Source organism: Castor canadensis, chromosome 2 (assembly GCF_047511655.1).
Source record: "Castor canadensis chromosome 2, mCasCan1.hap1v2, whole genome shotgun sequence".
NCBI lineage: Eukaryota > Metazoa > Chordata > Mammalia > Rodentia > Castoridae > Castor > Castor canadensis.
Window position 1 is genome coordinate 137,980,497 of NC_133387.1, and position 27,400 is coordinate 138,007,896.

A 27,400-nucleotide genomic window follows, 5' to 3' on the forward strand; every position below is an offset into this window, starting at 1 on the left:
CTGAGGCCCAGAACAGTTTAGAGATTTGCTCTCCAGAGTGTGAGGTGTCAATGTAAAATAACAACTTTACTTTATAGCAACAACCTATCAGAAAGCATACCACAGTGGACTCGGAGTCACAGGTGAGAGAGGTTCTCCTCAAAGATAAATTTCTAACAGTCAGTCCCAGATATTCATAAAAAATTCGGACTGTGGCTGAAAGGAAAAGTCATTGAACCAAGTAATACAGCTAGCCATGTCTGTTTTTATGGCTATGTCTGTATGTCTGGAACCTTACTAACAGGAGAGAAAAAGGTAAGAGACACCATGGCCTCATTGCTGCTCTCAGAGAGGGACCCACCCGACTGGGGCCTGAATCCTAAACTTGATACCATGGTGGACAGGAGGGGCACTTCTGCAGAGAATGCTTAAAGTGGGACAGCCCAGGAGACAACCCTGCCCCTAACCAGGACCCTGCCCTCTGCAAGGGTAACCACTGGAGGTCTAAGTGCCCCCATCACCAGATGGAAGGCGAGGTGCCACCTCCTATAGATTGATGGGTCCAAGCCTCCTGGCCACACTCCACTTCTTGGCATCAATGTTGAGGAGCCATAATGGCAGAAAAACAAAAGGTCATTTTCCTCCTAGACAGTGGAGCCCATTTCTCTGTTTTACATTTTTCTCCTGGTCCCCGGTCCAATGACAAAAGTTATCATTCGGGGCAAATATGGCTAGCCCCTAGAGCGCTAGTTTACCTGGCCTCTGGCCTGCTCTTGGGGAGACCTCCTCTTCTGTCACTCTTTCCTCATAGTACCTAAAACTCCAGTGTCCCTGCTGGGACGGGATTTACTATCTCAACTAAAAGCTCAAATTCTCCTCCCCCCAGGCAGCTATCTCTGCTGCCCCCTCCTTCAGGAACAAACAGATTCCACAGTGTGGACTGATGAAATGAGTGTAGGGTGAGCCAGGACGACCCTCCCTATTCAAATAAAACTCAAAAATCCCTCACAGTTTCCACACCTAAAACAATATCCCCTCAAGTCTAAGGGGATGAGGCCTTATGCCTATCATAAATTCCTTAAAACAACAAGGGCTACTAATTAGTTGCTCCAGCCCCTATAATAAATTTAAAATTCTTATAAAAGTTAATTTTAAAATACAAGTTACAAAGTAAACAACTGGATAGGTAATAAATGTATTCTTTGAGAAGTTAAAGGAAAAAGGAATGGTTTTTTTGGATGAGAAGGGATTTTGTAAAGAAGGCGTTTGTCCTAAAGATTGTTTCAAATAAGAAGGATAAAAACAAACCATCAAAGGGTTTTAGTATGTTGTATGAAGGTCTGAGTAAGTTTGAAAAGTGTATAATAAAAGCTTCAGTGTGTGATAAAGTTAAAGTTGAATGTAATCTAAGAGTTGCCTAAAAGACTTTTAGGGTCATGTCAAACTAAAATCAAATCCTCTATGTCTATGAAGTAACAAGGTTATCTTAATATTGTTCTGCTCTGAGTAACATCTACAAAAAACCGTTACAGAGAAAGATTTTATCAATGAAATTATTCGTGTTTTCTGCTGATCTTGTCAAGCTTTAAGTACTACTAAATCAGAGTTCATTTACAGATTTGCTTATGTGTCTTAAATGACCACCTTGTAACAGTGTTATCTGAATATGGTACAAACATTTAAAAGGTTAAAGGTGTCAATTTATATAAAATAATAAGCAAAAGCTCTCGTTTATCCAAGAGTGTGACATTTAAATCCTGACAGCCCCTGCCTCCCACAGGTCACCTACCTAGGTGTGGCCTTAAAGGGACAGACTCACTCCCTGAGTCATAAATGCATCAACCCAATCTTCCGTTTCCCAACCCCCATACCATAAGACACCTTACAGTTTTCCTGGCAGTTATAGGATTTTGCAGAATTTAGATCCCTAGGTATGCAGTCCCTGAGCAGACGCCTCTTTATGCTCCTCCTAATATTCCTATTTGGGTCTTAGATAATGTATGGCCACCCATTTCTCTTAGAAAAACTTGCCTTCAACAGACTCTGCTCCTCTGGCTGACTACCTGCCTTCTCAGGGAACTTCTCAGAGAGCATGCAAACCAGATCCTGCCCCACTCTATAACAATTTCTGTTAAACCAGGGCATCTTGTTCTCCAAAAGGATATTCTACCTTCTCCATTGGGACTTCAATGGACCAGCCCTCATCTGGTCATTCTCATGACACCCACTACGGTCAAGCTCAATGGGTTCCCCCAATGGCGGCACCTCTCAAGAAACAATTAGAAAATGGAGAAGGGAATTGGAGGACTCTTGAAATTGTCTAGGGAACAACATTTCACAGTGGTTCTCCTGGCCAATGCCCATTGTAATGCCTATGTTCTTGCTCTCCTATTCTTAAGCTTCCTCCCCTGTATCATACTGCATGTCTGCTATTGCTAATCAAAAATTTAACCAGTTGTACCTCCAGGGATACCAACCTCTCCAAAACGTGAGGATAGTTGGCTGATACCCACCATGCGGAGGTCGGAGGATTGGCTTGAGACTCTTTATGACCTATGGCTACAAGGGAGCTTCATCAACTTCAGGGAAGAGGAAATCTTCATTTTCAGAGCCTGGGTGTACGCCATCATGAGGCTCAGCACCCCAACATTGTTTGCCAACTGACCCTCCCTTCCCCTATGCCGCCCCTTGCCAGCTTGAAGAGACCAGAGCGAACACAACGCCCCACTTCCTTAACAAACAAAAAAGGGAGGAATGTTGGCAATAATGGCACCGATTGGTTTCAGTTCTTACTGCACCCTTAAGCTCCTGTTTTCCAGGGTCACGGTCCTGCCTCCCAGGGTCACAGTCCTGCTTCAAGTCTAGCTTGAATCCTCCCTCTGCCCCAATCTCCAATCAGCATGAACCATAAGATCCTAACCAATCAGATCATGCTGAGTCCCACTAAGGGGTATTTAAGCCCCTGCTTTTCTCTCTCTCTCTCTCTCTCTCTCTCTCTCTCTCTCTCTCTCTCTGTCTTGGCTCTCTCCCTCTCCCACCGGCAATAAAGAATCTCTTGGCCAGAAAAAAAAAAAAAGAAAGAAAGAAAGCAATGTGATTGTCAACCTCTTGTTCAGTAAGTCAATTGAAGTTACCTTCCCAAGGATATATTATTCCCCCAAATCAAATTCCAACAGACATTTCCTGGTTGGGATGGAGAAATCATCTCATCAAAGGACTCATGGCCACTGGGTAGCAAGCCTGGATGTCTTTTAAACCCAAGAAGCAGCTCAGAACATTGTATAATGAAAAACAACTAAACCACAACTTCTAAACCACTTAACTAGATTTCCAACTGTTATTCTTGAATTCATTAACAAAACAAAACAATACAAATACTAGCTATAAACAAGGCCATGCTCAGCCTGTTCTCCTTTTGAATAAGATGATGTAACATCCTCAAACATGCTTTACAGTTCTCTGTCTCCACTGCCTTCACTCTTCCTGTTTCTCTCATTAGGAACACTGCCTTCACTTCCTGTATGTCTACATTTTGAAATCCCACCCCATCCAAAGTCTGACTGAAAATCCACCTTTCTCACCAAGATGCCCCTCAACTCCTTTCCCTCTGTGAGGAACAAGACCTTTCTCTCAATCCCACATACTTGTTTTGTGTCTTCTTCCTTATACTCAACCTCCTGTGTTTTTTTTGTTGTTGTTGTTCTTCTCTGACAATCCTTAAAAGCTGGAAGGTCTTGGAGGGTGAGGGTGGTGGAGTGGAACAGAAATAGTACCTTCCTTATATGGTGACTCCTTGAGACATACCCCATTTTGGGGACAAATGGAATAGCTACTAGACGAAACAAAGCCAAACAAAATCACTGAACAACTCAGGATATGGATAGGGAATAAGTGAACCTGGACCCCCTTTCCTCATCATACTTCAGGGAAGGTTATGAATAAGACATTTGGTCATCTCTGATTTACTATCCAAGACAAACAGTGTGGATCAGCTTGGGCTTTCCTCTAAACTTGTTTTTCATTTGGAGCAAGGACTATGTTTTGTTTACATTGCTGTTTCCATATTGCTTATCTTACACAAGGTACCCTGGAAGCATAATAAACACTTGTGAATATTGAACAGAAGAGCTTTCTAGTCAGTACAAATCAGTTCATAAAAGCTCAAAATGACTCCTAACACCTTACCTATCTTTGATATTCTCTACTTCCCTGCAAAAAAGTCTCTGCCAAGTTACCCAATCCTACAGTCTCCCTCAGGACCAGTGTCACATGTGTTCCTTTCTGTTCACACTATCATCACCCTTTTCCTCCCAGGTTATTGTGTCAATGATCTTCCTCTTCTAGAAGGTGAGACTCAGCTCCAAAGACACAATTTGTCATGTTCATTCATCGACCCATAAAAGAAGAGCCTTCAGAAGCTCAGTATCTGACCAAATGCAGTCAAAACCCTTCATCTTGCACCTCATGTGCTCTGCATACTTGGCCTTGGCCAAGCTTTCCAGGCTTCTCATTCATCATTCCCCTTCAGATGCCCCAGGCTTTAGCCAAAGGAAACACTAGTCACATTAAAATATGCCAGAACCTTACTATCTCTCTATATCCACTCTAAGTGGACTAACGCTACCTAGAGTGACCACCTCACCTGCCTGGTTACAAGTGCCCACCTGTCCTTCAAAGTCAACCCTAGGACTATCTCTACCACACATTTCCTAGGTACTACAAAGATTTTCTAAGCCTTTCATATTTTGCTTGTAGCACCCTCACGACCTTTAATATCTTTATGTAAGAGTTGTCTAATTCTATTGAAGAGCTATCTTCATACACCTACATAACTCTAGTCACAGCATCAGCCACTGGCTTATCTTATCTAGTCTACCTATCATTGTTCTCAGCACCTCTGCTCCAAGGCCACAGCAGAGTATGTTCTTGGTGAATATTTGCTGAATGAAAGAATACATTAAAGCATAGTCATATATCCATTCTTTCAAAAAAAATTCAGCTTTCTCAATTGGAGAAGGAATAGAATCTGTATAAAAAGGAGTTAATAAATAGTCCTGAAGGTAACACCATCTCTGGTGCCCTCTCACTGTGGCCTCTCTCTGCCCTTGGAGAAATGACAATGTGGGAAGACAGAGGATCTTCTCCAGCCATGATTCCAAATCTGAGGCTCTTGTGCCATGAAAGAGTGTTAAATATCACACCCTAAAAGACATAATGCATTCCCCCCACCACCACTACCTCCTACCACACATCTTTCCCACAGACAGAGCATTGGAAGGGCTAGAAAAGAGACAGAATCTGCTAACAAAGCAGACCAAATGGCAGACCTAAATGAGCTAATGATGAGTTCCGAAGGATGGAAGAGGTGACAGAAGAAACCCAAGAGTATCTGCCACTTGGTTGCCAACTGGCCAGTTCCCATGTCTCCAGGGAGGTCTGTGATTTGGGCCTGGGTTGTGGCCCTAAGCCTCATCACTGACTTCCTTGTGATCACAGGGTACCACAGTCCAGACTCAGATAGTTCTCCCACTAGCCACAGTGTCTGATGTAGAGGGCTGAGTCCAGCAGTTCTGTTTGGGCAGCCAAACCACAGGTGGTGGTCACATTGGGCTGTTTCCAACCCTGGACAAAGGCAGTGGAGAGAGAACCAGTATTCTGTGTGGGCAGCCAACTGGAGAAAGCAAAGTGGCAACAGAGTAGTTCAAGGCAACTGGGCCAAACACAAGGACAAGGGTTTGAACAGAGTATAGACAGAAGAAGGATCCGCCAGGGAGTATGGGTTCAATGTATATCAGACTGTCAAAATAAGAGCAGTGTCTGACTGCTGAAGATAAGCCATCACAATGAGGAAACACCAGCTGGTTATCCAGGACTTGTGGCCCCCAGTTTTTCACCACTGGAATCCAATTTCCAACTTAGAGTGGATTGCAGGTGAGCTGGAAGACAAGCTTCAGGAGAACACATTCATCACATGCTTTACTGCATGGGAAATTCTGCTGGATGAAGGGGAAGAAGTAAAGACTTCAAAGAAGAAAAAGTGCCTTGCATAGTTATATGACCAAACAAGGGAGAGCCTGGCATGGAAGGGAAAGAGCCTTTGAGCAACAGGGAGTGCTGAGCACAGCCAGGATACAGGGAAGTCCACATGGGCCAGGAGGAGGAAGAAATAGTCCTACAAAAATGAGAAAGCAGAGGCTGTGATGGACATAAAGGAAGATACAGCCAGAGTACACAGTGGTTGAAGAAGGTAAAGTGAGCCTGAGGCAGGGAACTTTCATCCTAAATTGGTTCTCAGCTGCAGAACTGGCTCAGTAGACCAGGTTTTCCTTAAAATACAGGTTCCCAGGCTCCTGCCAAAGAGATCTACATACAACTAGGTGCTCTTCAAACAGAAGACTGGATAAATTAAGCCAGGTTAGGAGTATAACACAGTAAACACATCAGTAATGGGATCTCAATAACTCTCCTACCAACAGTTCCAAGCACTATTTTTAAACACCTCAGTGTTACTCTGTTATCCATACATCAGCTCCATAATCCCCATTTGGTAGAAGAAAAAGCTTAGGTTAAGGGGTTTGGTTAAGATAGACTGCCAGCATCAGATATGACCCACCCCAACCCCCCAAAAAAGAAAATCTGTCTCCAAAGCCTGCACTTTTGGGCCTCTCAGCTACTTGAGGCTGGAGTTCTCTGGCTTATGAGGACATCAGGCTTATACAGGGCCTTCTAGGGTCACGGGGCTGTCAACGTCTACTCATTTCAATCTCTCACTCTGCCTAGCATGGTGGGCAGACCGGAGGAAGCCCTGGCTTAGGGAGTCTGTGGTGCATCCTGTCACACAGGTGGAAGGTGGTAGAGCTGTCTACTGTCACCCTTCCTGTCTACTCACTGAGAAAAACTAGCACTTCCATCAGAGAATGTGCTATTTTTTCCTTTTTGACATTAATCTAAGCAGGTCCCTATCTCCTTAGTCCAATTGATTATGCAGACCTGATAGTGAACAACCTGGGAATTAAGCAACCAGAACCTAGAGGTTAAACCAAACCCTGCTTATGTGGGTTAGATACTTCTCCAGGTCTCTCAACAACTTTTGTTGTCTATCCCCAACCCCAGGGTTTCTTCAGGATTTCTTCCCATTCAAATGTATTCTTGGCTTTCCCTTGAATTTCTTCCATCTCTCTAATCTAGATGTTCTCTTTGGCTGTCTCACCTCCATCTGAATGCAAGTAACATTAAATATGGAGGTAATTCTCTTGGGACTTCATAACATGTCTTGGTTTATATTTACAGCAACTGTGTAATAAAGGAATAACCCCAACCCTGAGCTTGGGAACAAAAGCCCAGTGTTTGAAGACTTTAAAGTGGAAAAGTTGCTTCTGAATGCTCCAGGGACAAAATGGGAATACCACTGTGAAGAATGAATGAAATGATGACTTATTTCAGGGATGGTGGTTCCCGCCCATAATCCCAGCTATGCAGGAGGTGGAACTCCAGAAGACTGAGGTTTAAGGCCAGTCCAGACAAAAAGTTAGCGAGATTCCCTTTTCAATAAATAAGCTAGGGGTAATGGCATACACCTCTAATTCTAGCTACGAGGGAGGCAGAGGGAGGAGTAGTTCAGTATTAGGATGGCCCCCAGGCAAAAATGTGAAACCCTATCTGGAAAAACAACTGAAGCAAAAAAATCTGGGGCAAGACTCAACTGCCTAGCAATCACAAGACCCTTACTTCGAACTGGGGTACTATGAAAGAAGAAGGAAAAGGAGGAGTAGAAGAAGGAGGAGGAGAAAGAAGAGGAGAAGAAGAAATGATAAGTTATATTATTCACTCTTTATAAGTACCAAAGCATCATGCAAAATAAGCTATCATTTCCTATAGTCCAGTGATCCTCTATAAAGCTAGGCCAGTTTATAAAAAAATAAACCACCAGTAGTCCTGGGTAGAATATGTACGTTATCTAACCACCTCACACCTGCTCAGAGGAGGCCACTGATAAGGGTCTCATGAGTGTTCAGGCTATGAGTCATAAAGCAGACAGGGGAGCAGATGAGAGCTGACATTTGAGCATCTTTTTTCAGAGTTCACCTGTCCTTGAATATCCAGGGAAGGCTGAGACACATGCCATTCTAACCACAAATATGGTAAAAATGGAAGACAGATATATTGCTAGGAGGACCTCAATCTTGTCCTCTCCAACAACAAGAGGGAAAATTAATTGCCCCCATTTCATTCCAGGGGCATGTGGGATGCAAAGCCAGAGCACAAATTATGTTGACGCTTGGCACTCTAGCCCACTAAATGTTATACAGGCAGCATTTGGGAAACACCTGTGCCCATTATGGGTGGTGTTTTGAATGTTTATGAGGCTGGTCTAGGGTTGTTGTTTGTTCCCTACAAGTGAAATTGTCTCATGGAGTTCTCTGCAATTGCACATATGAGTTCAGAATGTGAGTATTAATGGAATAAAATGATACACCTTCCACTAAACCTTTATTTGTAGATTTTATTTTCTGCTTACAGAAACATTGATGCTAGTGTTTTAGTTTTTGCTGCATTTAAAGCACTTCTTTAAAAATCTCATTTGGAGTGAATATTCCATTAATGTTTTGTAGTATTTGGCTTTGATCCTTTGTGTCTTAGTTGTGTGCCCTCCATTTTAAGGGATGGGTGGGAAAAGGGAAAAAGGAAGACAGAGTTCTAGCTACTGGGAAGGTAGTGGATACATAACTGGGCAGCAGACAGGATGAAACAGACAAAGTCCTACAAGTTAAATTCTTGCTATGGAAAAGAAAAATCTTGTGGGAAATTTTCAATGTACCCTTGGTCCCCTACCACTAACAACTAATGCTTTGTTTTGATTAGGTTCCATATTTAAAACCACACTTTATTCCAAATAGATTTGAGGTGGATTCAAAGAGTTATTTCGATTAATGTATTTTGGTATTTGATGAAGCACTCTTTGGAGCTACCATATATTTGGCTGAATGACTCAAGCACTTTAGGAGCTGCGTAAGTTATGGAGCCACCTTCTTAAACTAGTTCTGATGACCAAGATCAGCCCTCTGATGTTCAAGGACTCCTAAAAATAAAACTTGCAATTTAGCTAGAGTTCTCTCACAGTTCAGATGAAATAGTCTATCACAAAAAAATCCCTGAAGGAAACTCAATGATTTGTTTTTCAGCGCTTTTCACTAGCACTCCTTGGAGCATTGGGTGATGTCTCACTAAGCACATTTGGAACACTCATAAGGCAGTGAGACTGAGTGGAGCCACACCTTCAGAAAGCCAGAATGGAAAAGAGCTCTGTTTCATAAGCCAGAGAATCCTCATAGTGGTCCTGAAACACTTGATTTGCCTCTGACCCCAAAAAAGACCTCTGGAGTCCCAAGAATATAGCTAAGTGCTGGCACATCACAGTGTACCAAACTACATAGTTCTATAGACAGAAGAAGATACCCAGGCAGCCAGGTCCACACCAGGGCATGCACTGAGGTCAAGGAAGCAGAATGTCACCTCTAAGTCTCAATCCAAACATTTTCAGTGAGTAACAAAGTCAATCCATTTATGCTGCATGACCTTCTACTAGGAAGCAGAGCAAAGATTCAATGGCAATGCGGTGATAGGCTCAGGGTAGAAGTGAGGAAGCATGTTCTCCTACTGTATGTGACCATCTGCACCAGCAGCCATGTCTGCTGGCTAATCAGAAAATGAAGTGTTCTAAAAACCAAATGAACACAAGAATAAGCCTGAAAATGTTGAGGGAGAGGTTCTTCACTGTTTTACGTATCTGGAATTTAGGCATGCTCTAATGCTATTCCTTATCGCACAGTCTGCCCAGACAGAGGGTAAGGGCAACTACATTGGAGCTTACCCCACTGGACTCCTTTGTCCAGCCTCTAGTCTACAGGTTCCATGAGAAGAGAGACTTGTCTGGACTGTTCAGGGTTGGATCATTAGTCATAGCAGAGTGCCTACCATCTAGTAAATATAATCACTAACATTTATTGAATAAATGAGTAAATGGAGTCTATGCTCAAGAAAAAAATCTAAAAATCTACTTCAGTATACCATCCATAGAGTTATGATTTGGGATGGAAAACCCCAACAACTGAATGATAGAAATCAAGTGATCTAAGTCTGTAGGAGCTAAAATGAACAACCTGAGACAGCCCACCTGGGTCACCAGAGGATGGCAAATTAGGCAAGGTAAGGAGCAAGCCAAGTGGTATCACCAAGAAGTCCTCATGAGCCCACAAGCCTAGCATCTGGACATTCGAAAGGACTGTCAATGTCATCTCATCCTGCTGCTGCTTAATCAAAGAACTCTGGCCCTATAGGATTCTTCACAGCAGAACAGGACACAACTCTGGCCCTATAGGATTCTTCACAGCAGAACAGGACACAACAGAGTCCACCACCAGGACCGTGTTAATGGTGCAAATAGATAGTAAATGACAGCTTCTCCCCATCCCAAATCCTTTCATTACAATCCTTTCAATATCAGAAAGGAGTTATTTTTTTAATAATATTTGACTCATTCATTCAACAAATACCTGCTGAGTTCAGGTACTCTGAGGATATAATCATGGCCAAGACCTGAATTTTGGCCTCTAGGACTAAAACATCATTTGCTTTTAGAAAATTCTTCTCCATTTATAAATCACTTTATTATTTTATCATATGGTCACATTAGAAATTGCTGTCAGAATTATTTTGGAGATATACTGAGATGAACAAACTCCTTTTCAGTAGGGGTGGGAGGAGGTTGGCGTCATCCTGGAGTACTAAAACTTAACCACCCATTGAGTCCAAGTTCCCAACCAAAGGACAGCAATCATTAGTCATAGTCTATCTCCAAGTTCTTTCTCTTTGCCTTAATCCCTCAGATCAATAATATAATTGCTGCTACCGTCTAAAGGTCTTAAATTTTCTATTATTTTTGTTGATTGCCAGGCAATTTTTAAAGTTTATTTTTAACTTAATGATTTTTTTAAGAGAGATTTTCTGATTCATTAGAGATTTTTTTGGGGGGTGTGTTTATGATAGATTTAAAGAAGCAACAAGAACATAATTCTACTTGGTTTTCTTCTCTGGTTTACCAATCGTGATTTGACAGTGTCACAGATGAATTTTTGTGGGTGTATATGTTCTAGTACCTATAGGGAGTTAGCTACAAGATACAGAATTTTCTGAAATAACAATTGGAGAATTTGAGGAAATGAGGGAAATTCCAAGAGTGAATGTGGAAATGGATTTAGTTAGGGAGATTAAGGTATAGTAGGAAAACCTCAGTCTAGTTTGACTCCTAGCTGCTGTGACACAGGATAGGCCATTCACCTTTGATGAACTTGAAATTCCTTGTTTGCTAAATAAGAAAATGATACCTGCCTAATGGGATGAGTTAGGATTCTTTAGAGTGTATATAAATACTAGATGTTCCATGAGTAATGGCTGTCATGACAGGAGATGGTGTGGGGCACATGGCCAAGGTACAGGGGCTACAGAGATGGTGCATCAGGCCTTGGTGTTGATTGATCACGGTGCCCGATATGAACAAGCCCCTGGCATTTAATGAAGACTCAACTGCAGGTATTAATATAAGGACATGAGTTTTATCTCATCTCTGTGAACTCAAAAGAAACTTAAAGACATGGAGTCAATTTGTTAAGTAAAGGCTCTGCCAAAGAAAGGGCTCCAATACCTAGCCCAGAGCTGTTTTCGGTCTATGATGTAACTCATGCCTTCTCCCCCAGCCTCCAAATCAGGTGACCAGGATTGCTGCCTATCTCTGCATTCTTCACTGATGTGTTAAATTCCCATGTGGGCTCTCAGCCCCCTCAAAAACCCACTTAGCACATTTTGGGAAAGTCTGGGATACAGTGGATTACAATTGTAATAGGGGCTTTTGCACATCATGCTTGGCCCAGCTTGGCATGGAGTCAGTTTGGAATGTGACCTGACTTCTGATGGCTGCTTCTTAGTTCCATCTAACTGAACCAGGACCTCTGTCTGAGCTCCAGGGCAGCCTGTGGTCTTTCCCATTCCAGTTCACATCCAACCATGGTGTTTTCACCCAAAGCTATCACTGATTCACTCCCATGCCTTCTCCAAATAAAATTTCTCCCACTTTTCCCAGATCTGAAAGGTTTGAATGTATTTGGGGAAAAGGTTTCTTTTTCTTTTTATTGTCTTGTTGCCAAACTTCTCTTTGAATTACTTTTACCACTTTCTGAAGAATCCTAAGTCTTGAGTTTGCCCACCTCTTCCCAGCCTCATTCTCTGCAGTCACTTTTTAAAAAAAAAAAATTTCACATTTCCTGTGCTCATTTTCCAGATCATAGCCCATCTCACCCACTGAGACAAACTAAGTCTAGGGAACTCTGGGTAGAAAGGCTTTCCTATTTTTAACATCACCTTGGGCCTTCCACTTTCCCTATCACTTCCCTTCAGCACCTCTCCACCTTAGGACACCTTCAAACCCAATGGGAGGCCAGTCAATCAGATTCAGGCAGGCATAAGCAAACCACTTTAGTACAGGGAGTAGATGCTGTAAGGCACAAACTCTAGTCAACTATGTAAAAGTAGATAAATCAATGAGATTCATTACCTAAAAGCATAGGCTTTGGATCTGTTTCATTTTCTTATTCTACTCTTTCTTATTCCCACTTTCTCCATCCTGCACCATAATTCACTCACGCCATCCAGAACATAGCATGTGTTATAACTCTATAGGCCAGTGGAGATGTGTAGCTCTCCCTGTCTGTTTTCTCTGAGTCTTATCACTGAACTGAGGCTAGGCTGCACTCCAAGTCACCTTGCCATTTGGAGGAGAGATGCTCACTCCCCTTGTGTTCTGCAGACTTCTCCCTGAATTCCTCTACCCACCTCCAGACATAGTGCTGCACCCTCTCCACTCTCCCCAACGGTTCCATGTTGACTCATGCAGACTTCTCTTGTCTAAGTCACTCTTAATCATTTTGCAATCATAGTTGTATTATTTGGCTTTCACCTTCCAGGCTATCAAAAATGCTTCCTCTTTTCTTCATCTTGAACCCACTTTAGGGAAGGCCTTTGCCGAGACTCAAAATGAGGGCCACGGCTGATACAAAAGGTACTTGGCTCCTATTTCAAAAAGGTCCCCTCTCTGCTTAGGCAGAGTCTTGGCGAAAAAAACAAAGACTGGATTTCAACACCTACATGCTCCAGAATGGGCATTTAACCTACATAGCCACATATAGCAGCCCTAAATCAGACTTCGAAGTTTTAATGAGGAAGAGACATAGGAAGTGGAGTTCTCAGGGGGTCAAGTTATTTACCTTCCCACCCCCAAGTCCTAACTCAGCATGGAGCCAATCTCATAGGGCTATCTGCAGAATTCTGCAGATACCAATAACCATCATCCTTCCTTTATATCAATACCACACTAAACTCAAGTTGACGTTAACTAAGGTCTCTGCCACAGCCAGATTCAAGAATGCTAAGCAGCGTAAGTTGAGGGCTGGAATGTCCAAGATGCCCACTTACAGATCACATCAACCGTGTCACTGAGTCAGCCTACCTGAGCCAGGAATACTATGAGGAAGGGAGATTTTTGTATTGGACGAGGAGAGAGAAAAACTAAGAAAGAAAAGGAAAACTGGAGAAATTAAGAGGACTTAATGTTTGTGTTATTTTTCATATAAATATAAAATGCCTTTCAAATTATTTTAATCTACGTAAGTATTTGTTAGTTGTTAGGAAAACCAATTTCTAGACTGATATCTCTTCATGTTCTTTTCCTAAGTCAAAACATCTGTCTTTGTTTGGGGACTGGGGATTTTTTTTTCTTATTTTACTTGCTCTTTCTTTTTTTTATAGTCCTCAAGACAGCCACCCCAACACCACAGCATCATTAACCCAGCTGCAGCTTTGATTCTGCTGGCTCTTTACTGTGGATCCGCAGCTGTTGCCTGCCCATTGTCCAACCCTGCAGAGAGGTCAGCGGAAGCGGTAACTCACAGGCTGTGACATTTGAAGAGATACCAGGGAGCCATCATCCAGGCTTTCAAAATGGCAAGAAATCTACATGCTGAGAACTTTACTGGGGCAAGAAATCAGAACTTTACTATGCTGTCCCCCATGCTCAAGGACTCTCCCCTTCAATGGCCCAGAAGAAAGAAGAAGCCTGAAGTACCTTGACAGCTAGAAAATTGTATTTTTTAATACCAATCACATGAGCATTTACTGTGTAATGGGCTGGTTGCTCTACCCACATTTTCTGTAATTCTTTTCTTTATTGTTTGTAGATGAGGAAACTGAGGCCAAGAGAGAAAAAGTGATTTATTTGCCTGAGGTGACATTGCCAAGAAGAGATAGTTCACCTTCAGAAAAACTTGTTATAGGTGAGTTAAACCAGAGAAGGAACCAAGAAGTGGGAAGGGCCATTTGGAAGTGAAAGATAAAAGCAAAAGGGGACAAACAATGCCACTTACCATTAGGCTAGAATTAAGTTGCCACATTAGTCCTCTGATAATCAGAACTTGCTTCCATCTTGTTCCCTGGTGCACAGTGGTACCCATGGCTCCTCTTTTAATCTAGCCCTGGGTGAGGCATTAGGTTAACTAAAGCTAAGAAGGTAGCCTAATCTGTTTTGTCACCTGTGTGAAAATAGCTTGCTCCTTGTGATCAGAAATGTTCACATCAACTTTGTCCAGTGTTGTACGAGCATCTCAACTCTCTTTCTTCTTTCTATTCCTCAGAGAAGAGACAAAATTTCCACACAGATGCTGATGGTTTCTAGTCTGAGGTTTACTCCAAATGGATCTGGAGCTGTTTGGCCACCCAAGACAGAAAGGCAAAACCATCTACTCATTTTCCAACAACATTGTCCTCTGGGATTTGTGCTAAAGAACCACTTTTTTTAAATGCTGCTTAGTAACTAGGCACTTTGGTGAGAATTTAAGAGGGACCTTCATTTCAATGAACTTGACCTGATAATCCATAAAATGGTGATGGGTTTCCAATAGAATCCAAACTCTCTCCCTAAAATGAAAACAAGGTAGAAATAGAAAAGGAATCAGAAGAGGATTTCTACTCATTTCACTGATTCCCACAGCACTTATTAACTTTGCCATGCCCACAGTGGTCTGATAAAAAAAAAAAAATCACAGGCTACAGCTGTGATGAGCTGAAACTCTTAAGGGAAGTTTGAGGAAGAAAAAGCATGTGGTCTTTATTAGGCTTTCTTAGGGGTGGGGGCTTATGTATTGCTGAGTAGACTTTTTATTCTTATTGGAGAAAGGCTGTAGAGGAAAGAAGAGAAGTAACAATGTGATTGTCTTGTTGTATGATTTATGATGGTTCTTACTTCCAATAATTACCCCATAAAACTGAGGAAATCTACATTTTATCCATGTGTTGAGGGTTTGTTTTCTTCATAGGAACAATGCATTGAAATATTACATTGGCAGAGGATGTTAAGGAGGGTCCAATCACATGTGTCTTCCACAAAATGACATAGATAGATGTGATTCCTGCCTTCAAAGGACTTGTGATCTAGGAGCCTTGATGTAGGGAAGACCTAATCAATACCCAAGTTAGGTGCAAAGTCAAAGGAGTTCATAGTGAAAGGCATTCTGCCATGGCCGTTTTTACACTGTTGATTTTATATCAGAAACACAATTTCAGCACTGCTTTTTATTGTCCTATCTGGTACAGGTAGAGGTGGAGAAAATGGAGAATAGTATAAAGATGTCTGTTTTGCATCTTTTTTGATATAACCTGAAACTGTATGGTTGTAAAAGTAATACAGGATAACTCATGATAACCTTCAGAAATGGAGGAAATTTAAAACCACACCAAATCCAGAAATAATAATAAAGATTGGTTTGACTATGATGTCAACACACACACACACACACACACACACACACACACACACACATTTAAGCCACTTTCAGCAAATAAACAAAAGATTAGGGAACATGTTTGTGATATATATCACAGATTGATGGGGGTTTTCTTGTTTTTTTTTTTAAAGTGGTTTAATTTGCCTTGATTTTGCAGAGATTCTTAAAGGATCTCTACTCTGTAACAGTATAATAGTAGTTTATTTCAATATTTTTAAAAAGATACACTTGAGAAACTGTCAAAAATCAGGGCAGACAGAAAAGACATGATAATAAAATGCAATGTGGGATCCTTGACTACATTCTGGAAGGAAAGGTAACATACACCCAGTAAGAAAATGGCCCAAGTGGTTCAAGTGGTAAGAGTGCCTGCCTTGAAAGCATGAGGCTTTGAGGCCCTGAGTTCAAACCCCAGTGCCACCAAAAGAAAGAAAGAAAGAAAGAGTATAAAGGATTGCATGGCACAGTAGCACATGCCTGTAATTCCATCTACTGGGAAAGTGAAGACTGGAAGAATCTTGGTTCAAGGCCAGCTCAGGTAAATTTTTGCAGGACCCTACCTCCTAAACAAGCAAGGCATGGTGGAGCACGCCTGTCATCCAAGCTACTCAGAGGCGTAATTAGGAGGATTTCAGTCTGAGGCTGGTTAGGGCAAAAAGCACCAGACCCTATCTAAAAAATAACTACAGAGAAAAGGACTGGGGGCACTGTTCAAGTGGAAGAGCACTTAGCAGTCACAAGACCTTGAGTTCAAACCCCAGAACCACCAAAAAAAAAATTAAGGAAGACAAAGAATATGTACAGATGACTGGAAGAAAAAATACATAAAAATGAAAATAGCCAATAAAATATGAAAAGATATAAATACCAATAATTATCAAAGAAAATGATGTGTGCATATTATAATACTATAAATTCTGTATGTACTATGCGTTATGAATAAAACATATGCTACAGATATAAACATACACCCTTGGATTGACAAAGGCAAAAAAGATCAATGATAGCCACTTCTGGCTGTGGTATGAATTGGTAAAATCATAAAACCATTTACTGTCCTATTGTTCTGCCTTGACCCTCTTGGACCAAGCTGTAACTCAAACTAGCTATTGTCATTTGTCACTTAGACTACTGAAGTAGCCTCTTAACTTGTCAACCTGTCATCAGTCTTGCCTCTATTCATCAGTTTTCTACACTTGGCTAAAGTCATCCTTTCAAAACACAAAAATGATTCCCAAATCCTGATTATATCGCTCCTCTCTGTTAAAAAAATATATATATGTATGTATAACTACCCCATAAAACTGTGTTGAGAGTTTGTGTTTTCTTCATAAGAATAATGCATTGAAACATTACATTGGCAGAGACTGTTAAGGAAGGCCCAACCACATGTGTGTTGCAAAAAAAAAAGTATATATATATATATATATATGTATACACATATGTATACATATATATATGTACATATATTTAATCTTTCACAAAACCTCGAAATCAAGCTGTAGTAGCTCCAGCCTCATCAACCACACTCCCTTTCATTTCTACCCCAGCCAGGTGGCAAGCTTTCTTCAACTTCCTGTCTAACTGCATTTACACAACTTGTGACTACCTTACCTAAAATGTCACTTCTCCAGGAAATCATCCAGGAACTTCAAGTGGGGTCAAAGCCTCTCTACTGTGCTAACAGCACTGTCTATGTTCCTTGGTGCCATACCAGATTCCACAAGGGCAGCATGCATCCGGTGTGCCTCTCCATTGTATCCTAAGTACCCAGCACATGGCCCTTGGCTCATACTGTTTACTCAGTACGTGTTGAGTGCATTAGGAATCTTTCCAGAGATTGGTTTGACAACATAAGTCAACTTTTCAATTATTCTTTTTGATATATTCTTTGAGAAATCTACTTCAGGAAATGTATTTTTCTTTCATTTCATTACACATACACATATCACACACATGTACACATATGGGAGTGAGTTCTGTGGTTTTCCACTTTTTTAAGCATGTGTATGTTATATAAATAGAAAAAGCAATGAAGATATTTTCATTTTGGGGAGAAAATATAAGTTCATGGTGTCTTACGTAGGTTGTATTGCATCAAAGGACAAGCATCCTATCACTGTTGTTCAAGATACTACCCTAAATTGCTGTAGAAAAGGGTCATGTCAAAAGCTAGAGTACGTAGAGACTTTCACCTGGGGAGGGAGAGTTGTGGAGGGTTCAAGGGTGTCTTCGGAAAGAGGTAATGCACAAGTCAGGTTAGAATTCACATAGGTGAAGGAGAGGTGAGCAGCTTGGAGAGGGCGAACCAGGCAACTGGATCAGCACAGAGAGGTATGGAGACAAGAATGGTCAGACAAACAACATGGCCTCTTGGTCAGGATGCAAGGAGTATAGAAAGAAGCAAGACACAGGAGAGCAAAGGTAAGCTGCGGGCAGATTAAAACCTTTCCATAGCTGTCGGAAAACAAAATAGAAGGTTTAAATAGGGGGTAAACATGGTGGGTGCTTTATTTTTATTATCTTACTTTATTTTCTTTTGCTTTCTTGTTATTTTTTGAGATGATAAAAAAATACCCTTATACTCAGTATTCTAATGAATATCTTTATATGTTTCTTCAGGCACAACTTTTTATATAGTTGTAAGAAAAATTCCTAAGCATGGAATTGATATTTTTAAAAAGTTACATGCATTTTAAATTTCAGAAAAATATTCTGAATTACCCTCTATAATTTATATCAGTTTATATACCTAAGGAGTATCTCCCCCACACTCTTGTCAAAACTAGGTGGTCAAAAAATATTTCTCAGACTCTTTGTCTAGTAGGTAAAAAATGCAGTTTTAATTTACATGTGTCTATTGTGAAGAACCTAGACATCTTTAAAAATATCTAAATACCATTTCCATTTCCTTCTATAACCTGTGTCTATGTCTTTTGTCAATTTTTCTACTACAGTGTTGATCTTCTTCCTATTAATTTCTAGTTCTTTACAGTTTAACAAAGTTAGCCTTACATCTGACATATTTGTTACAATGCTTTTACCTGTTTGTGGTTTGTCTTTTGTCTCCATTTATGTTTCATACCATTCAGAAATGCTTGATTTTTAGGGCCAAACTTATTAATCTTTTCTTTTTATGTCTCCTGAATTTTATGGCTCAAAACACCTTCTCTACTCCAATACCATTAAATTTTTTTTCAATAGTTTTCTAGATCCTTATTGATAGTCCATCTGGCACTTCTTTTGGTAGAAAAAGTTAGGAAGAATACAACTTTATTATTTTCCAGATAGTTACCGAATTGCCTGAACACTATTTATTGAGTTGTAAAATTATTCTCCACTGATAAAGGTATTCGACTTTCATCAAATACTAAATCCTCCTAAGGGTTGAGGACAAATTCTGATTCTATTCTACCCTGGTTCTGTGTATTTATTCATTCACAAATTAATTAAACTATATTAATGGCCACCAGTTTATAATAATTCTAGCATCTAATAGTGTTAGTTCTCCCTTTTCATTCCTCCTTTTCTGAATTTTCCTGGATATTCTAAGATACTTTCCTACCAGAACTTTTGTGTCAGCTTATTTGGTTACAGAAAAATTCTAAAAAGTCCTATTAGTGCTTTTATCTGGATCTCATAAAATTTATAGATTCATTTAGGGGGAATTGGCAGATGTATATACACTTGTGTTCTTTCAAACTATGAAGTCTCTTTTTGTGTCCCTCGCCAACGTTGGAAAGATTTCCCCACACAGATCTCATGGGTGCCATCCTATTTGAGGATTGCTGGTTGGAAAAGAGGGGAGCAATGCTGAAGGTGGCATGTCAGTGAGGAGAATGCTACCCAGGCAAGATATAATGGGGGACTGAGCTACATGAATGCAGTAGAAGTTGAAATAGCAGCATGTTTTACCAATTAAAACTGTAAGCAGGGGACAAAATAAGCATGGGCTGGGGAGTTTGGGGCAGGTAGTGATATCAGAAAAGGGAAACAATGAGATGACGCCATTGTGAGCAGATTATGGTTTAGGAACTGTTTGGCCTTTGGATTTCAATAAGATGTCCAAGTGGAAGTGCATATTGGGCAAGTAGAAACAAATATCTGAATACACAGATATGGGCATGGAAGGCAAAACCATTGAGTGAGGAGTCAAACTCTTTGGAGAAGCTGGAGTGAGGGTACTAGAGAGATGAGGACCAGGAATGGACCTTGGAGACAGCTTTGTTTGAGAAGAAAGAAGAGCCAGTAGAGGTGTTAGAATTTGAGCAGTGAGAATATATAGTAGGCCAGAGCAGAGCCGGAGAAAAGAAAAGACAACAGTGGTGAGTGAAAGTAGGGCTGCATTTCTCATTCACAAGATACTCCGATAAACCTACACTAGAGTCTAGTCATGTGTTGTGTCATGACACCAATACCGAGGACTCATGACTAGAGGCAAGTTCATTAAACCCTCAGAGCCTTAGTTTCATCATCGGGAAAGTGGAAATGATAATTCTATTGCAATGATTAGGTGCAATACCTCTGCAAAGACATAAGAGATCTTAGCTTCTCCCCAGCACACAGGGCTACTGAGAGGCAGAATTTCTGATTGGGCTTCACTGGAGTTGCCTCATTCTGAAGCAGTGCATAGTCAACAGTAGGCAGAGACATCAAGGGAGTTGGGGTCTGGCATTTAAGACATAAGAAGTGAATGGGTAGGCAAATTTTTCTTCAGAACACTGTATACAAAAGCCAGATTCTAAGAGGCTAAGACATCAGTGGTTTATTCCCTCCTCTGGATTCTGCTCTTGCTAGTCCCTCAGACTACTTTCTTTTTTCTTCTAAAAATTCTTTGTGAATATTGCATGAACTTAAAGTATTGCATGGAATAAGTAAGTATTACATGGACTAAAAGGTACATTAAAAATAATACAGTACACTCTGTTCTGCACCTGACTTTCACTAACAAATGTCTTGGAGCTCTTTCCATCTCTGTGTATTGAGACCATCTTTGTTCTTCCATACAGCTGCATTCAAAGGTATGCATATGTCATAACTTTTTTCTCTATTGATAAAAATTTGGATTGTTTCCAATGTCCTTCTTTTACAACTAAGGCTGGAATGGTTAGACATGTACACATGTTATTTCACACAGCAGTTCTCTATAGAATAAATTCCCCAAGGTGAAGTTGCTATAGGACAAAATCTTAATGGAACCTAAAAAAAAAAAAATCAACTCTTACAAAGACAAAACCCAAAGCTATAATTCTTCTTTGAGGTGTCCAGTTTAGCACAGGCACAGATAACTGAAAATCCCTACAGAAAAGATGTGTCTTACTTCCTTTCTTTATAAAAACAGAAAACAAACCCAAACGTCCTTGATGAATGTGTGTTTTACTCCCTTTTTAATGTGCTATGCTCCAGATGTTATAGAAATCATTGAGTTCGACATACTTGGTTATAATTCTTATTCAAAATGCCGTTCAAAGTCTTTTGAATAACATTAGGGAAGTGGCTGACTTTTGCAGGAGTAAATGCACAGAAACCTGAGTTAGAGTTGGTTTGAATGACAAATATAAAGCCATTTTATAATTATACAACCTCAGCAATCATATATTCCTAAACTGAATTTTTGAGTTAGTAGTTGGCAAGCACGTAAGTTTAAATTCACATTTCCCACTTCTTTCCTGTCTGTTTCCAGTGATCTGATCCCAGATTGCTGTATAACCCTCACTTTAAAACAAGGAACCTCTTCTTCTTAGAGGCCACAAGCAGCAGGCTGGCCAGTCTATCCATGGCAGCTGGGAGTAGCGACTTGGCACTTCAACTGCATGGGATAGATGAGCCAGAAGAAAACAAAGAGCCAGAAAGTAGCCTCTTCTCCTTATTCCTGACATCCATCATTCTTTCTAGATGATTCTGACAGCAACAGAGTGGAGTTTTGCCAGGGGGTTCTCCCTCCCAGATCATGTCTTCATAAAACAAAATGAACCTTCCTCCCACAGGCCATACCAAGGGCAAACCCTGCAGATCGAGCAGAAGATCATCCCAGGCACCCCAAAAGAAAAGACAAGGGCCCTAACCCATGAGGGATTTGGAAAAAAAAAATGCAAGAGGAACCACCAAGAAGGCAGAAGTGCAAAAATACTGAAGCACTGTGTTTTGTAGCATTTCCTATCAAATTTTAAAAAATCATTTTAATAACAAAAAATAGAAAACTCAGCCTTCAAGGAAGAAGCAGAAAGGAGTTGGGCCAACTAAGCTGGAAGCAGCTCTGGAGACCACGTCACCTGGTTGAAGATTCAGGGAGACAGCACAGGGTTAAAGAAAGTAGCTCCAGGAACTCCAGTAAGCCAGGGGAGCCTGGAAGAACAGCATCAGAAATCAAAGTGCAGCTGCTCTTTTTTGCTGTTTAAATCATTATATATTAGCTGCAAATTTAGTTTGTCGGCCAACACTCAAAAGTAACATATGGCCAATAAAAGGTTCGGAAGAGTTTTCCATCTGCTGTCCAACTTAACCATGGCTTCCCCACATACAGCTCAGTGTCAGGGCAGGCTGCACTTCAGAATCCTTTCTGAGCTGTATGCAGGCCATTAAACTGGCACTATTCTAAGCCAGCATATGCCACCAACCCAGCAGAACGTTTGACAGGTTGATGTGCATGTTCTCTGAAATCTGTTCTTCTCTCAGGTCCAACCGCCTTCCAGGACTCACAGAACAAAACGTGTCTGAGTGGAAAAGTCCTCTGGGATGTCACAGATGGGTATGCCATAGGTTCTCCCAAGGCATTGTTTGGATGCCTAGACAAGACACTCAGGGAGCTCACTAAAACCTAAGTCAAATGCTTAGAACCAGTGGCTCAGATTTGGAAACTCTATCCAGTGGTGTTAAGATGCATCAAGAAGAGGTCGATTTTCCTGACTCTGGATTGTTCATTTCTCCCACCTTAAAACTAGAATTTCCTACACTTGAGCAAATCGAGGGTGAGGTGGTCCAGTTTGCATGCAGTTTTCAAGCCTCAGTCAGCCTGTGCATTCCTTATAAATGCTGCCCATCTGCCCTCTGCAGCCCACATTGGGAACATTTGGTCTGGTGTTACTACACATTCGTTTTTATAGCTGTCCTGAAACAAGGACAGAATTTTATTACCAAATCTAGGTACCCCAAATCATTCTAATCTTTTTCTAATTGTTGTGTCCTTAAAAACAAAACTGGAGGGTAAGTGATATCCTCAGTGATTTCTTTGTTCAAGGAAAAGAACAAAAATTGTCCCCAAAGGTGATTTCACTATAACCCAAAAGGAGACATAATGATTCACATCCTCATATTTGCTTGCATCCTGCATGATGCTGACCTTTCTCCTGCCTGTTCTACACTATCAGAAATATATTGCCAGAGGCAGAGTGAGATCCAGAGCCAGCCTCAGAGAAAGGCTGTTGCTGACTCCTGTTTTGACTCTGTTGGCAAAGCAGTGGTGGAAGGGCAGGAGAGAGCGAGGGCAGGAAAAGAGACGCGTTGAAATACTATATAAGAATTAATGTAAAAAATAAAGAGTCCCTGAGACTGTGAGGAGGTGGCACAAATGATGACAATAAATCATTTGCACAGAAATGGGCCCTCAGTTCTGACAGACAGGAAGGATTTAGGAAGATGGATTCCTCCCGTTCGGCAAGAAGCTGAAGCAAGGAGGCCTCTGGTGCGTGGGGTTTGGCAGAGACTCACAAACTCTTTCTCCAATTGCTGACTTAGCGAAAACTCCATGCTCAAGGAGCCAGCCTCTCTAGAGACTATAATTTTTTTAACCCATGTGTATTTGAGGGAAAATTTAATCTCTCTGCCTCTGACTCATTTACACTTAACTCACCAAGAAGTTGTTTTGCTCTGTGCTATTAGATGGTCAGTAAATTAGAGTTTAATTTAGAAACAGCCTCTGGGCTTGGCTGAAGACCCAAAACCAAGACCCAACACTGAGACCAGATTCTCCTTTGACTGCAGAGGGTGGCGGTTATTTCTTTGGCTAACATTTTGGGGAAAGTGGTCTCTATCGTTTAACCTTTGCTCCAGCTTCTATGTTCCCCACCCCACCCAGTGCACTCACACTCACTCACACACCCAGCTAAGGACCTGGATCTGGGAGAGATCAATGGGACAGGATGCCTGTTTCCCCCTGTTGCCACAGTAAATCTGTAAATGATATGAGACATCATCATCCTTTATGGTGAATGTAAAAGTGCCTTGTCAAGGGCAAATTGCCATGGGTTCAAGTCCTGCCTCTGTCCTTTTCTTGCTATATTACCTTAGTCATGATCATCTTTTTGGGCTTTAGTTTTCTCATTTGTAAAATATAGGTAATGATAATAATACCCATTTCACAAATGGTGAGTCTTAAGTGCATTGATCCATATGCAGTGCTTAGTACAGTCACTCTACAGGGCAAATATTTACTCAGAGTCTGCTTTAAATTAATTGACCATAATTCTTTTAGCCAGGTATAACAGATGATCATTGGTAACTGGTTGCACCACTCTAATCCACTCAGCCTCACCTGACTTCTCCCAGTAGTCTCTGAAGTGACCAGCTCTTTATGTCTCTGAGCAATTGACATGGGTATAAGATGGAGCACTCAACTCACCTCTCACCTTGGCAAGGGCCTCTCTATTGCCTTAGATTGGGTTCTCCCAGAAGCATCTGCTGAGATAAGATTTAGAGGTGATTGTAAGTGACTGTGAGTGAGGGTGAATGTGAGGGCAATGTGCACTGGTGGAGGGAACATGGGAGGTGGAGACAAGCTAGGGAAGTAGCAAATGTGGGACAGAGGTGAGAACACCAATAAAAGATGAATTAACAAGCAGGTTGTCACAGTGGATAACTGGGACTCAGTCCCACTAAATGCTTCAGAAAGCCACACAGCATGTGTTTCATAGCTGGCTCAGCCAAAGAACAAAGATGGTAGAGATTTCATCAACTCTCAACTCCAGGAAATATTAACTCTCCAGCATGGGGGCCTATCATGCTTCTGCAACTAGTGAAAGCCTAAAGCAGAGAACTGCAGGTGCTGCCCTAGAGAGACAAGGCATGCCCAGAAACCAGGAGCACTGATAGGCAGGGGCAGAGCACAGAGCAAGCAGCTGCATCTGTATCTCTGAGTCCTGGGACTTTGAAATACTCTGCTTGGGGACTGTGCATCCAGCCAGGAGTCACATGCAAGTGCCTGAGCAGAAAGCTTTCAGATGCTGGTGGGAACAACGGGAGCTAGTTGATAATTTTTCCCATCTTTCTCTCTTCAGAGTCGATCTAGTGTATACATCTTCTTGGAAAATGATCTCATGAGATCAAGCAATCCATCTCACTTGGAGGAGGCCAGCTCTGCCACTACCCTTATCCTGCCTTTCTTCCTTCCTGCCTCAGACTCTTAACCCTTACCCTACTCCCTAGAATTAAGTTGTACCAATAAGACTTGGCTTCAAGCTTTGCTTTCTAGGGAAGCAAAAACAATAGGGTCAAATTCTTATTAATTCCAAATCTCTATCACTGTACCAACTTCACAGAGACTAGACTTACTTAGGGTGGCAAGAGGAACAATTTGGGCTTTCTAGTCACACAGGCTTCGATTGAAAAGGTAAGACCTCTCAAACCCAGAAAATAAATATGAAATCTCAGTCCTTGGAAAAAAACCCATATGTAGGAAAATATAGCCTCTAAGGAGAGTGATCCACAAATGCAAGTTTCCTTCTTCCTACTAATTGGAAAAATTAGAATTCATGAGGAGCTGAATATTTGACTTTTTTTTTTCAGGGTAATTGGTTTGAACTTAGGGCTTTGTGCTTGCTAGGCAGATATTGTATGCTTAAGCCACACCCCAGCTCTTTTTGCTCTGGTTATTTTGGAGACAGGGTCTTTTTTTTCTTTTTTCCCCTCAGGTTAGTCTAGACCATGATCCTCCTACTTACAAATCCTGCCACGAGCAGACAGGATCAGTAATGACCTGTGTGATGCGATTTCAGTTTGATCCTCCTGCCCAGAATTCACCCACAGGAAGGACCTGACCCATTCAGGAGAGGAAGTCAGCACTTATGGAGCACCACCTGTGCTCCAAGTTGTGCACGAAAGCCTCTCCCTGGGTTAACTTAGGGTGGGCAGAGTTTTTCTGTGAAGCCAAGTAGTAAAGGTATCAACCTATGTGGTCCCTATGGCCTCTGTCATCATTACTATACTCTGAACTGCTAGAACCAAAGCAGCCATAGGTAATAAATAAACAAATGGGTGTGACGGATAACCATAAAACTTTATTTACCCAAACAAAATTTGGCCAGCATGTCATAGTCTGATGACCTTTGGATTAATTTATGTCCCCTGGGTGGTAGCATTGTCCCCTTACCTTGTGGAGCTTCTCTTCAAGTCAAATGACTCTTGAGAGAAACTACACAAGTCCCAGATATCTTAGTAAGGTTTAATTTACTGCCCATTCTTTGAGCAATGAGAAGTAGGGGATGGAGAAACAACCTCTCAGAGTGAATGTAAATATCAAGAGTTCTAAAAAAGAAGCCGGGGGAGAAGAATGAGCAAGGTGACAAATCACAAGGCTTTGGGTAGGGTGAATGAAGGAACAAAGGAGGGAAGGGCAGTAAGTACAAGGTCCTGTCATCCCACCATTAAACACAGTCTCATCACAGTAAAGTATAGTCTGGGGACTCAGCTGTTTTCACGGACAGGTTCTGCTTCTGACAGATGGGCAGACCTTGATAATCCTGAGAACCCACTTTCCCATCTGTCAAGTGGGGAGCCATAAGACTGAAATGAGGGTTAAATGAGATGATTCATGGAAAATGTCTGGCATGATGGGACACTCAAAAAGGGTCTGTTGTTATGTAACCCAGAATGAGTCATAGGCAGTAAAGACTGTGAGAATGAAAATGCCCACTGTGAATTCATAAACACTCTTTGTGGATATTTGATAATTCCCTCTCCTCTGTAAGAAACTTATCCATGAGTCAACTGCACTGTTTGTGCTACTACTGAATCATACACAGAACACACACTCATGCACAGAATATGGCATCTCCATAAGCCTGGGCCCCATCAACCTTTGCCCATTAGTAGTCTCTTTTCCTCAAGTTTATACACTTCTACTAGAGCTACAGAGTGCTGTTAGGATCACTTGAAATGCTGGGGTTTGTTTTTGTCATCATTTACTTTGCCCATGCTTTCTTGAAAGCTTGTTGAGCCTTGAGTAGAAACACAAGAAACAGTACAAATTAGATAAAATATAATGCTTAGGGTATATGAGACTAATTGCTTTTTAATTCTCTCTATTTGCATGAAGTCTAGTGAGACCCTGTTCACAGCTCTTGACCCTAAGGGCCAACATATGACAAGAGCATGTAAGATGGGGAATTAACATTCCAAGCAAAAACGTAGCCACCACCAAAATAGAAAATGAGAATTGGAAATTGAATATTTCCTGGGATGAAAACGTTCATTTATTGTGGAGCCCTGCTGGCTTCATCTAATCCTCCCAGTTTTGAGGATTCACACATGCTCCGTCTCCT